Below are 12,553 nucleotides of genomic sequence, written 5' to 3'. Positions count from 1 at the left end.
ATATTTCATTCAGCTTATTCAAAAAGCAATTATTGGTCCAACATCTAAAGTATCAGATACTATTTTAGACACTAATATTATAAATAATAAGATTTCATTTCTATCTTCAAATGGTTCACAGCACTGAACTATGGAGTGTAGGACTACAAATGTGATAAAGAGTTGTGTGAAACATTTCAGAAAACAATGATGTTTCAAGTGCAAAAAAAATGAAAGCAAATTCCTGCATTATTTCCACATTCTGTACAGGTAGCCAAAAGCATAGGTGTAACCCTGACGGCATGTTTGTACTAGCCCTGGTTTAAGAAGACTCTTCTTCCTGGTTTCTGAAGTTGAAGGTCTGTTTACTGAGTATTTGTAAGTCCCTTCAAGAACCTGGTTCTATTTTAATTGGCCTCCTACTCATCAAAATAATACAAACTGCTAAATTAAACACTCAATTCTCAGACTTACAGGGTTACCTTCTTCTTATCCTTAAGAGGGCAGTAGAATACATGCATGTGAATTAATTTATTACATCCACAAAACCCGCATTTGGTTTCACATCTGGTACCTGGAATTCAATCTGCCTCATTTTGCCCAGTTATCTTCCCAAGTACAAAGTTCAAAAAATAAATTTCAAAACCATACTATTTTAAGTTCAAAATCTCATCTTGGACGACTACCTTGGGTGCTTTCTAAATATATTAGATAAGGGATGAGCAATTCATAAAGATCAGTGTTCAAAATTTATCGCAAACAACATTCACATTTCTTTCCTCACTGGGACATGACTTTAAAAAAAATGTTGTCACTCCCTTCCCCCATTATAAAATGTTATTCCTGTCTTATTGTCCACAGCTCATAGCTTCACAACAGTTTGGGATCTGCTGCCTTTATTGCTTTGCTAAGTTGGCTTGTGACAGTCATCTGTGAAGTGTAACCAAACACCTCTCTTTCTGGCAATCTTCTATTTTGGTACCTCTATGTGAACAAATGGGGGAAGAGTTTGGTCACTAGACTCTAGAAGCTCTGGTTGGGTGGGGTTGGGTGGGGCGGGGTGGGTGGAATGGGGCGGGGCGAGGTGGGGCTGGGCGATGAGCGAGGGCCTGGGAAACAGCTCCACTCATCCAAGTCTCGCAGCCTAAGTGAAACTGGGCTACGCTTGCAGCAGGCACAGTGCCATGCACATACCTGAACAAGAGGAGTGTTGCAGGCGAGGCTTCTGCATGTGTGTCTCAACAGGGCGTGGCGGCTGCTCTCTGGGAGTGAATACCAAAAGCAGCCCTGACCTGGGACTTGAAGTCTCAGGTGCTCGGAGCGCCATTTGCATCTCTCTACGTTTCAAGTCGGCGCTGTCTGGCAATTGCCTGAGAAATATTTGCTCTTGGAGTTCGGCCAGAAACAAACAACAAGCACAAAAAGCAAAAAACAAATAAACAAAAAAACCGGTGCTATAGTTTTCCTAGAGACTGCAAGCCTCCTGAGCACTGGGCAGGCGACAATTTCTATAGTTTCCTTGAGTGAGATGATGCCGCTCTTAAACCGGGCTTAATCTCGCTGGTAGTTGAGTCAAGCGTCACGTAGAGTTCAGGTCCGTCGCGTGGGGCCTGTCTGACGGCAGGCACGGCGTGGGTGAGGGAGCTTTGGCTGGAGGCCTCCGCCGGACGCGGGTGGCGCCGATTGCCTGCCTATTGGGGCCCTAGCGTCGCGGCGACCGAGGCGCTGGGTAAGGTTTTGGCTGGTGCGCGAACTCGAGGCGGGAGAATCCCCTCAGGGGGTGCGGGGCGGGGCCGCGGGCGGGCCGAGCGCGAGGGTGGGAACGGGAGCCAATAGGAAGCGGGATTTGGTGGGAGGGGCGGGGCTCTCGGTCCGGCTGGGCCCGGGCGAGCCTGCCGGGGGCCGGGCGGAGTAGATCCGAGTGGCACCCGGAGACTCGCGCCTCGCGGGAGGCCCGGAACGTCGCAGGCCCGCGAAGGAGGCAGTTTCGAGGCCCAAGCAGGTAAGCGCGTCTTGATCCGGGGTGGAGTCTGAGGCCGCCAGGGCTTCGACCACTCCCGGCTGTCCCGCGCGGGCTGCGGTGGGTCGGGAGCCTGACGGGCAGAGTCCGCCAGAGGGAGGTCGGGCGGACGCCGGGCGCAGAGGGGGCTGTGGCGGCGGAGCCGGGCTTGGGGATTCCTCGCCTCTCGGTCCTCTCGGTCGCTCGGGACCCCACGGCTGAGTGGCGCTAGGCCGTCCCTGGGGACCGGGAGCGCCCTGTAGCCGGGAGGAAACGCCGGCTTTCTTCAGGCTTAGCCAGCGAGTTTGAACTTCGACGCGCAAAGACGACGGACTTTAAATTTTTAAAAATGTTTTGGTTCTTAATAGAATCTGACAAGCACAATAGTGAAAGCCGTCAAGTAGGATTTTAATTTTAAAATCTCTCATTGGAACGCTCAAGAGCATTTGAGTAACTTCACATAGCAGATGATTAGATTATGAGTCAAAAGACTTGAGTCTGAGCCCGATTTGCAAACCAGATGTCACGCCTCCGCCAGATTAACTTTTCTGGGCCTCCGTTTCCCTAACTGTAAAACTCGGAAAACTATGGGTTTTCTCAGGGTCACATGAGATGAGTGAGAGTATTCCACAAATGTCAGGTATTATTGTTTGACCACGCACCTGGAGCATGCATAGTTCATAAAGCAACTAAGTTCCTGGCATACAGCAGGCACTATGTAAACCTTTACCCTAAAGCCAATGATTCACCTACAGTGCTTTAGATAAAATGCTAAATGTGTTTACAGGGTAAATAAGTTGTTCAAGCTGTTGTTCCTCAAAATTGTTATTGTTGGAATTGTGGTCTATTTTTAATTGTGGTCTATTTTTCAAGAATTGCACATATCTACTGTGGCTGATTCACCATGAAGTTCAGTAGTAATCAAATAATTTACTTCTTTGCCTTAAAGGGTAAATAGTTTGATATCTGATAAAGTGAAATGGGAGAATTATTTCAGACTAAGACTTTCATTTGTTTTTGTAAATTGATGGGCTGCTTTTGGGAAGATTTATGTTATCTAAAATCAAGTTAATAGTTAATATATAGCTGTATTTTTTGTGCAGCCTTTTTTTTTTTTTGGTACTGGGGATTGAACTCAGGAGCGCTGGACCACATGAGCCACATCCCCAGCCCCCAGCCCTTTTTTTGTATTTTATTTAGAGACAAGATCTCACTGAGTTGCTTAGTGTGTCACTTGTGCTGAGGCTAGCTTTGAACTCCCCATCTTCCTGCCTCAGCCTCCCTCAGCCTCCCTAGCTGCTGAGATTATAGGTGTGTGCCACTGCGCCTGTATTACAGACGTTTGTGTTCTTTACTATGGTTCTATGTGTCCCGAATTTTAGGGGTGAGATGGGAAATACGAAAGGGAATAGTAGTTATTAACCTGCAGTCTTCTTCTGGGAATACTTACAGGAGTGTTTGTGAGTAATTTCCCAGGCTTCTGCTACATTTCCCAGGAAATGTAGTAGTTGTATCTCTTGGTCTTTCATTGGATGTGTGTGTGTGTGTGTGTGTGTGTGTGTGTGTGTGTGTGTTTTGAATGTGGCAATAGATTTTTATTTATTTATTTTTGCACCACACTGGGGATTGAACTCCAGCCCTTGCAGATGCTAGGCAAATGCTCTGCTACTGAACTATACACTCCTCCAAAGTAGCTGGGATTACAGATGTGGGCCACCATGAGCTGAAGGCAATAGATTTTTTAAATGCAGAAATAATAAAGGAATATCATTGTTTTTCTGGTTAATAATAGGCAGTTTTCAAAAAATAGACAAGTTTTATAAAACTGCAAGTTATATTACTTTTAAATGATCTATAGTGAGTCTTATAAAAAGAATTTTAGACCACTGTCTAAAATTCAATGGAGTAGAGGTTTTATTGAACATATTTCAAAAATTCAGCGGATCTTTTTTTTTTTTTTTTTTTAATATACTGGGGATTGAACCCAGGGGCGCTTAATCAGTGAGTCACATCCATAGCCCTTTTTATTTTTAATTTTGAAACTGAATCTTACTAAGTTGCTTAGGCCCTTGCTGAGTTGCTGAGGCTGGCTTTCATCTTGGGATCCTCTTGCCTCAGCCTTCCCAGCCACTAGTATAACAGGCATGCACTAATGTGCTGGCTGGGTGTTTTGAAACTACTTTAATACACCAATTTTAACCGTGCCCTCTATAATAAGTTTTACTGTGAATTTATAATTTGTTGCTATTACAGATCTGAAGCCTTATATTCACATTCATTATTGAGCACCTATCCCAAGGTGCAGTTTTAGCACTTAATGTTGTATTCACATATGATATAATTCTTTCCATCTAGGAGATTACACTCTGCCATTTTAGGCTAAAATAAGTACTGAAAAGGCTGATTGTAAGAACATCAACTCACAGTTATTGGGACCTACACTGTGCCAGGCAGTGTTTTATATGCTTTGCATGTATTAGCTTATTTACATGTATTAGAGCACCATGAGGGGTGCCATTATTATGATCTCCTCCTTGGGAGTCATATAGAGGAGATTGAGTAACTTGCCTGGGATCAGATAGCCTAAGTAGCAGAGCTGGGATCACATCAGACAGGCAGGCTCCAAACACCCTGATTTTAAACCTCTGCACTATGCTGAGTTTCAAAACTGTGAATGAGATACAAATGAAATCTAATGGGTAGTTAAAAGAGAGTTCTAGGAGGAACTTCTTCAAAAGGGAGGAGGGGGCTGGAGACATAGCTCAGTGGTTGAGTGCTTGCTTAGCATGAATTGAGGCCTGAGTTCAATCCCCAGCAATAAACACGCGCACACACACACACACACACACACACACACTTAAAAAAAGGAGAGAGAGAGAGAGAAGGGAACAAACTGGTATTGCAAGATATAGATAAAGGCAGGTCCAAGCTACAATATAATTATACTTTGTATGTAAAAACTTTTTGGGGGTGGGGGCTGGTGAGTGATATTGGATTCTTTCTTTTTTTCTAAATTTTCACTCAGTAGCTACAATTATGGCATTATTTTAGCAATATAAGCAAGTGTTTATTTTTTAGTAAGAAGTTTAATATATATGTTCTCAAACCATGTGTTAAATGTTAGAATCAAGAAGGGAAAATGCTTCCCTGTCTGATAGAAGCTTATAACCAGATGTGCACAAGTCCAGTTTATTAGAATTTCAGTGTGATACCGGAAGTACAGATGGAGTTTAATTGGAAACACTGATGAGGGAAAATTATTCTACCTGTGGTAGGGAGGAAGATTCTAGAAGATTCTAGAAGAGATTCTGTGTTTGAATTTGGATTTGAAGGATGAATAGGAGTGTGCTGAGTTGGGGAAAGAAACAGAAGATATGAATGAAAACCAGGGATAAATGTGAAAGTACATGGTGTGTTTGAGGAAAGTGTTGTGGTTTGTTATCACTGAAGGTCAGAGTGTATAGAGTCACATGGTTTTCTATAAAGTCAGGTGCTTGGACTAAAGGGGACAATGCTTGGAAATAAGCAGGGAAGAGAAAATTGCTGAGCTTGGTTGCTGATCACTTTAGGATCACTGCAATTGATAGTTAAGGTGTGGGGTTCAGTTCCCCTCATTTGGAATAATGAAGTGATTAGTCCAGGTGGGCAAAATCTTTTATTATAGAATATAGGGTTATTGGCACTTTTAATACTTTTTTTGGGTGGAGGGTACCAGGGATTGAACTTAGAGGCACTTGACAACTGAGCCACATCTCCAGCCCTATTTTGTATTTTATTTAGAGACAGGGTCTCATTGAGTTGCTTAGCACCTCGCTTTTGCTAAGGCTGGCTTTGAATTCATGATCCTCCTGCCTCAGCCTCCAGAACCACTGGGATTACAGGCCTGCGACACTGCACCTGGCACTTTTAATACTTTTAAGTAGGGAATATATTATAAAATAATGTCTGGTGAGGTAAATAAAACATTATGACTCATAAAAAGAAGGGGGTACCAGGTATTGAAAAGCCTGTGCATCATGCCAAGGACTTTGGACTTGATTCTAAAGACAATGGAGAGCCAGAGAAGAATATATTAAGTGATTAGAAAAGATAACATGGTGATGATATAGTGTGGATGCTGGGTTGGAAAAAAAGAGACAAAAGGTAGGGAGATAAGACTATTGCCAATGAAATAGTTCAGATAAGAACAGATAAGGGACTGAAGTAGGAAACTAGTAATGGTAGAGAGAATAGGGGAGATGAAGATGTGGAATTGGCAGGGCTTAAAAATCAATTGGCTCTGAAGAAACAGAAAAGTGACTTTGTTTCTTAGCTTAGAAAATACATGGATAGAGGAAGGGGGTAGAAAATATATGGTTAAAAGATCTTGTTTTATTTTAATGTGAGGAAAGATTTTTTTTTTTCAGTTTTGAACATATTGGGTTTGAAATGTCTGTGGAATACTCAGGTAGAGATGTCAAGGAAATATTTAGGTCTAGAAGCAAGGCTGAGAGTGGTGATTCAGATTTCACAGTTATTTTCACAAGTATGATTGAAGCAGGAACAGCAGACTAAGTTACTCAGGAAGAAAACATACAGAATTAGAAGAGAAAAGAGTACCAAGGATCAGTGATTTGCTTTATGTAAATGGAAGTAATTGATTATTTATTTGTTTATGCTAATTTTGTCCTAAAACTTGTTATAAAGCAATGAAATGAGTTCTCATTGAAAGTTAAACAACTTTTGCACCCATGTGGTTCCTATTCTTTTAAAATTTAATTAGGGATACATTCATTTATTCCAGAAGTGTATTATATGAAGTATCTTTGGAGTCCTGCTTTGGAAAAAAATTTTTTAGCAAATTCACAGTCCCATGGGAAAGTAGATCTTCTAGTTTATTACAAAAATATTTTTCATTGTCTGTACTTTCAATTCTCTATCTGATCACTTGATTATTAGCCCTTAAAAGTCAGAAAGACAGCTTTAAAAAACCTTTTTCTCCTGTAAATTTAGATTGTCAATGAATGTTTGCTGTTTATCCATCTTGATAACCAGAATTACTGAGTCTTGGCTCCAAATGGCTTAGCCATTTCTAGAAGTCCTATTCATCTTCAGTGAATGAAGGTTTGCTACCACTGAGGTGACCAAAAGAATATTACTATTTTGAAGGCATTTTCAGGAGCAGTGTTTCAGAATATTTTCCTCAATTGTAGTATCATTAGAATAAGCATGTAGTCTTCAAGGTAGAGGAAGCAAACTTTTTCTACAAAGGACTAGATAGTAAACATTTTAGCGTCTTTCACAACTACCAAAACCAAACCAATACAAAACAAAACAAAAATAAATAAAAACAAACAGCTGAAAAGACAACACTTAAATAAATAAGCATGGTCTGCATTTTTATAAAACTTTGCGGATACTAAAACCTCAATTTTATATAGTATTCATATCACAAATGTTATACTTTTACTTTTTTTCCTCCAGCCTTTTAAAAACATAAAAACCACTTTTAACTCAGAGGCCTTACAAAGGCATCCAGAGTTAATCCACAGGCAGGCCATCCTGACCCTGTCTTAAGGAATGTTCTTCAAAATATTTGGATTTTTAAATTCACTTAAAAAAATCATGATTCTTCAAAAATTTAAAGGACCTATTATTTATTTATTTATTTATTTTTACATCTAGCTCTCCTAGTTGTTTCAAGGTTTTCAAGGAAGAAATTCAAGATTTTTTTTTCCTTATGTATATCTTAGACTCCTGGTTAGCAGCTTAAAAAAAAATTAACATCCAGTTCAGACCATATTAATGCATTTATATTAAAGATTATTATTTGTGCTCCGTTTTTTTAAAGTTAAATTTTCTGACTTTTCATAATTTTCAAAGCAGAAATAAATGTTTACATCAGGTGACATGGAGGGAATTTATTAATTTCCTCTGAAGTTTGAATTCCTAGAAATGATATATTTATGAATTTTTCCTGTATGAAAGTTAAAATTTTGGGCAGTTTGGTGAATATATGTGTGTGCATTATTTTTTGCTGCATCTTAAAAGCTATTCTCTTTTTCTTCCTCTCTTTTCTTTTTTCTCCATTAGAATAAAAAAATAAAACCCCCAAGCTGTGTGGGATATGTTTGAATTGGTTACTTAGCAATCTGAGGCTTAATTTTGTATTTAAATATTTATCTGTACTTTTTGATGTTCTTATTAAATAAGGGTCTGTTTAGACTGTAATAATGGGGCCTGCTGGGAGGAAATGACACAGCCTGTTCCACAACAGTATTTACTGAAAATCACCTTTTCTCTGGTTCCTATTTAAACTATAAAGATAATATGGAACAAAATAATTATGAGTATTAGAGTAATGGTTAACTTGATCACCACTGTAATTCCATGGTTATCATTACAAAGTTAATTTATATTAACATAGTTCAAGGTCAAGCGGAATGTGGGAAAAGGAGGGGGCTGTTGGTACATTGGAGATCAAATCCAGGACCTCATGCACTCTACAACTGAGCTACACACCAAACCCCTAAACTTTTTAAATAAGACCTTTTAGATACTTTCAAAGAAAAACAAAAAATAAGTTTACCACAATTTCCTATTTCAAACACCATTCTTGAGAAAGATTCCGTATATCCTATTTAGTTGCATATCACTGGCAGAAAAAAAAAATGGCAACGTATCTTTTTTGTACAGAGAAGTGTTCATTTAGAATGCATGAATTTTGTTTTTATGATTTTTGATGATAAATCAGGCGAAAATTAAAAATTGGCCTTCTGGACTTAGGGTGTAGCTCAGCAGTAGACCACGTGGCTATTATGTGTGAGGCCCTGGGTTTGATCCCCAGCTCTGCAAAAAGAAAAGAAAGCAAAACAAAAAATCCTTCTTAATGATGGCATACCTTTATTCTGTGCCATTATGAAACATTTCAGCAGTGCTTGTGGGGCAGCTACAGTGTGGTGCATATTTTACAGTCTACATTGATGGGGTCACTGAAATCAGAAACTGCATTATGATTTTAGTTGGTGAAGATAATTAAGGAGGATTTTCTTGTGTTGTTGACTATATCTTGTTAACTACATGTTTAACTTCGTGTATGGGGATATTTACAGAATTTTAAAAGTGAGTTGTTGATCTTCATAAATTAACCAGGGTGCGGGAAGTTGTTTTTGTTTTTCATTGCTGGGGATGGAACTGGCCTTGCACATGCTTGGCAAGTGCTACATTCCAGGGAGCTACATCCCCAGCCCCTGCAGAAAAAGTTTTTAAATAAGTATAGTTAGTAGAATAGCAAATATGATCAGAAAATTAAGGCAGATATTTTAAGCATTGTTTGAAGCTGCTGATAACAGATTTGTTGTTTTTTCCCCAAGGCTCATGCTTACATTTTAATGACTATCTCCTCAAAGCACCTACCAGTGCCCAGGGAGCGGCAAGGAGTTACAGTGAGGGGAACAGAGGTACAGTGGATGGTGAAAGCAATACAGCTGATAGTATAGACATCTTCTTGCTCTCTGCTGAATGTCCAGGACAGCAGGGCCACTGGACTATTTGGAACTTTCTCCAGTGAAAACTATAGTCTGGACATAGGTGAATGCACAGCCCAGCAAGTCATTGCTGGGTTCTTTCCATCCCATTTGTTTTAAGGGCTTAGAGTGCTGTTTGAAATCCTTGTTTTATATATTGCAAAGCTTTAGTACACACAGAAAACTTCTGAATTTCATGGACATGTTGAATATTTTATTCAGAGCTAATCATACCTATTACTATCTTGGATCAAAGTTTAATAGCTGTTGAGAGAGGGAGCTAAGTAGGTAGTAAGAATCCAGAATTTTTCTAGTTGAAAGGCTCATTGGCAAACGTTTTCTTTTCTTTCTTTTTCTTTTTTTTTTTTAATACCAGGGATTGAACTCAGGGGCTCTAGACCACTGAGTCACATCCCCAACCCTATTTTATTTTATTTAGAGACAGGGTCTTACTGAATTGCTTGGTGCCTCGCTTTTTTGCTGAGGCTGGCTTTGAACAGATAATCAAAGCTGCTGGGATTACAGGTGTGCGCCACCACACCTGACTCTAAAGTTTTTGACTAACAAAATTTCCACATTTAAGTAATATTTTTGACAATCTGGTTAACTAACTTTGAAGCTATATTGTTGAAGCCTACTGTTTGGATATGACAAACTTGCCACTATATCAATATCTAGCCATTATAACTTTCAAAATTATTTCTACATCTCCAAGACAGCATTTTTAGTAAAGAAAGTTTGAAAAAAAAATAAAATGTGTAGATATCATTATATCTCATTTCTGTGTCTTTTCATTTTATTTTCCTGAAAAGAAACTGAAATTTTCAAGAAGATTTGGCTAAAAGATCCACTAGTCTTGCCTCTCTCATCACATCAGTAATTGAAATAATGTATATTCTAAAAGGAAAATTAATCTTGCAGCTTTTCTTCATTTATCCTCAAGAACGATTATGTGACATTGCCAATTATCATTTTTGTTTTAAGGCTGAAGAATTTCCATTGCTAAGTAGAGTGCACTGTTATTTTTACCATCCACAACAGCTTATTGTTCCATTTAGGATTTTCAACCCTGACCTAATTAAAAGGAAAAGAATAAAACAGACTCCTAAGTGAAGCTGATAAGCATATGGCATTGTCCTGTGTGTTCCAGACTGCAATTTAATTTATGAACAGGAAAGACTATTTAATGAAGTTGAATCTTTTATTTTATTTTAATATTATTTATCTTAGAATTTGAAATTTATTTAAATAATGATAAAATAATATTTGATCTTAACTATGTTGTACATTGTCATGTGATAAGGGTATTTTTTTTTTTTATGAAACTTCTGTTTCAGTTTTGTGTTTGTGTGTTCTGATACCAAATATATTTCTTCCCCCCACATTTTTTATTGGTCTATTGTAGTTGTACATAATGATGGGATTTGTTGTTACATATTTGCATATGCACATAATATAACAATATAATTTGGCCAGTATCACTGCTCAGCATCTCTCCCTCCCTCCCAGCCTTCCACTCCCTGATTCCTTCCTCTACCTATCTCCCTTTGATTTTTATGAGATCCACCCCCACCTTTCTTTTCCTTTTTAGCTCTCTCACTTCCACATAGGAAAGAAGATATACAACCTTTCTGAGTTTGACAACATAATGATCTTTTTTTTTTTTTTTTTTTTTAATATTTATTTATTTTTAGTTCTCGGCGGACACAACATCTTCGTTGGTATGTGGTGCTGAGGATCGAACCCGGGCCGCACGCATGCCAGGCGAGTGCGCTACCGCCTGAGCCACATCCCCAGCCCAACATAATGATCTTTAGTTCCATCTATTTTCCTGAAAATAACATAATTTCATTTTTCTTTATGGTTGAATAAAACTCCATTGTGTATATATACCACATTTTCTTTATTCATTCATCCATTGATGGACTCCTAGGCTGGTTCCATAGTTTGGCTATTGTGACTTGTGCTGCTATTAACATAGATATGCATGTATCACTGTAGTAAAAGGACTTTAATTCTTCCGAATAAATACCAAGCGGTGGCATGGCTGGGTCATATCATGGTTCCATACCACCATGGACACAACATCTTTGTTTGTATGTGGTGCTGAGGATCGAACCCAGGCCGCACGCATGCCAGACAAGCACGCTATCGCTTGAGCCACATCCCCAGCCCAAATTTATAATTATTTGTATCTTTGTAACTGCCATTCTTCTGACTGGTGTAAGATGAAATTTCAGTGTAGGATTTGCATTTCCCTAATTACTAATAATATTGAACATTTTTTTATATATTTGTTGGCCATTTGTATTTCTTCTTTTGAGAAATGTCTGTTTTGCCTATTTATTCATTGGGTTATTTTAGTGTAAAGTTTTTTGAGTTCTTTATATATTCTAGATATTAATCCTCTATCAGAAAATAGCTAGCAAAGATTTTCTCCCATTCTGTAGGTTCCAAATGTATTTCTTACCATGAATTTTGATCAAAAAGGTTCATGAAACACTGATCTGTAGTTCAAGAGGAGGATTTTATTCAATAGGTGACCCAGATCCTTAGAATTTTTTTTTTTTGTGTGTGTGTGCATATGCGCGCACTGTATAAAACCATACTAATGTATTCTGCTATTACTGTCCTTAGAAAAATTTTTATTTTCCATCCCACCTCCTCAAAAATTGTGACTGCTCACATTAAACAGAGACATGAGATGGGAGGGAAAGGGAGAGAAAAGGGAAATTGCATGGAAATGAAGGGAGACCCTCATTGCTATACAAAATTACATATAAGAGGTTGTGAGGGGAATGGGAAAATAAACAAGGAGAGAAATGAATTACAGTAGATGGGGTAGAGAGAGAAGATGGGAGGGGAGGGGAGGGGGGATAGTAGGGGATAGCAAAGGTAGCAGAATACAACAATTACTAATTGGGCATTATGTAAAATTGTGAATGTGTAACCGACGTATTTCTGCAATCTGCATTTGGGGTAAAATTGGGAGTTCATAACCCACTTCAATCTAATGTATGAAATATGATATGTCAAGAGCTTTGTAATGTTGTGAACAACCAATAAAAAA

At 38.7% G+C, this 12,553-nt stretch overlaps 1 protein-coding gene across 2 annotated transcripts in view; it reads left to right on the top strand.

Moving 5' to 3' along the window:
• The first annotated feature begins 1,910 nt into the window (after positions 1-1,910).
• Dennd2c (DENN domain containing 2C) overlaps positions 1,911-12,553 on the top strand; it is a 76,886-nt gene continuing 66,243 nt past the window's right edge. For both annotated transcript variants that reach the window (XM_026394178.2, XM_077791019.1), the window contains exon 1: positions 1,911-1,981. The gene's annotated coding sequence lies outside the window, so the exon portion shown is untranslated. The remainder of the gene's footprint in view (positions 1,982-12,553) is intronic.

This window comes from Urocitellus parryii, chromosome 11 (genome assembly GCF_045843805.1).
Source record: "Urocitellus parryii isolate mUroPar1 chromosome 11, mUroPar1.hap1, whole genome shotgun sequence".
Classification (NCBI taxonomy): Eukaryota; Metazoa; Chordata; class Mammalia; order Rodentia; family Sciuridae; genus Urocitellus; species Urocitellus parryii.
This window is presented reverse-complemented; position numbering and strand designations above follow the sequence as displayed.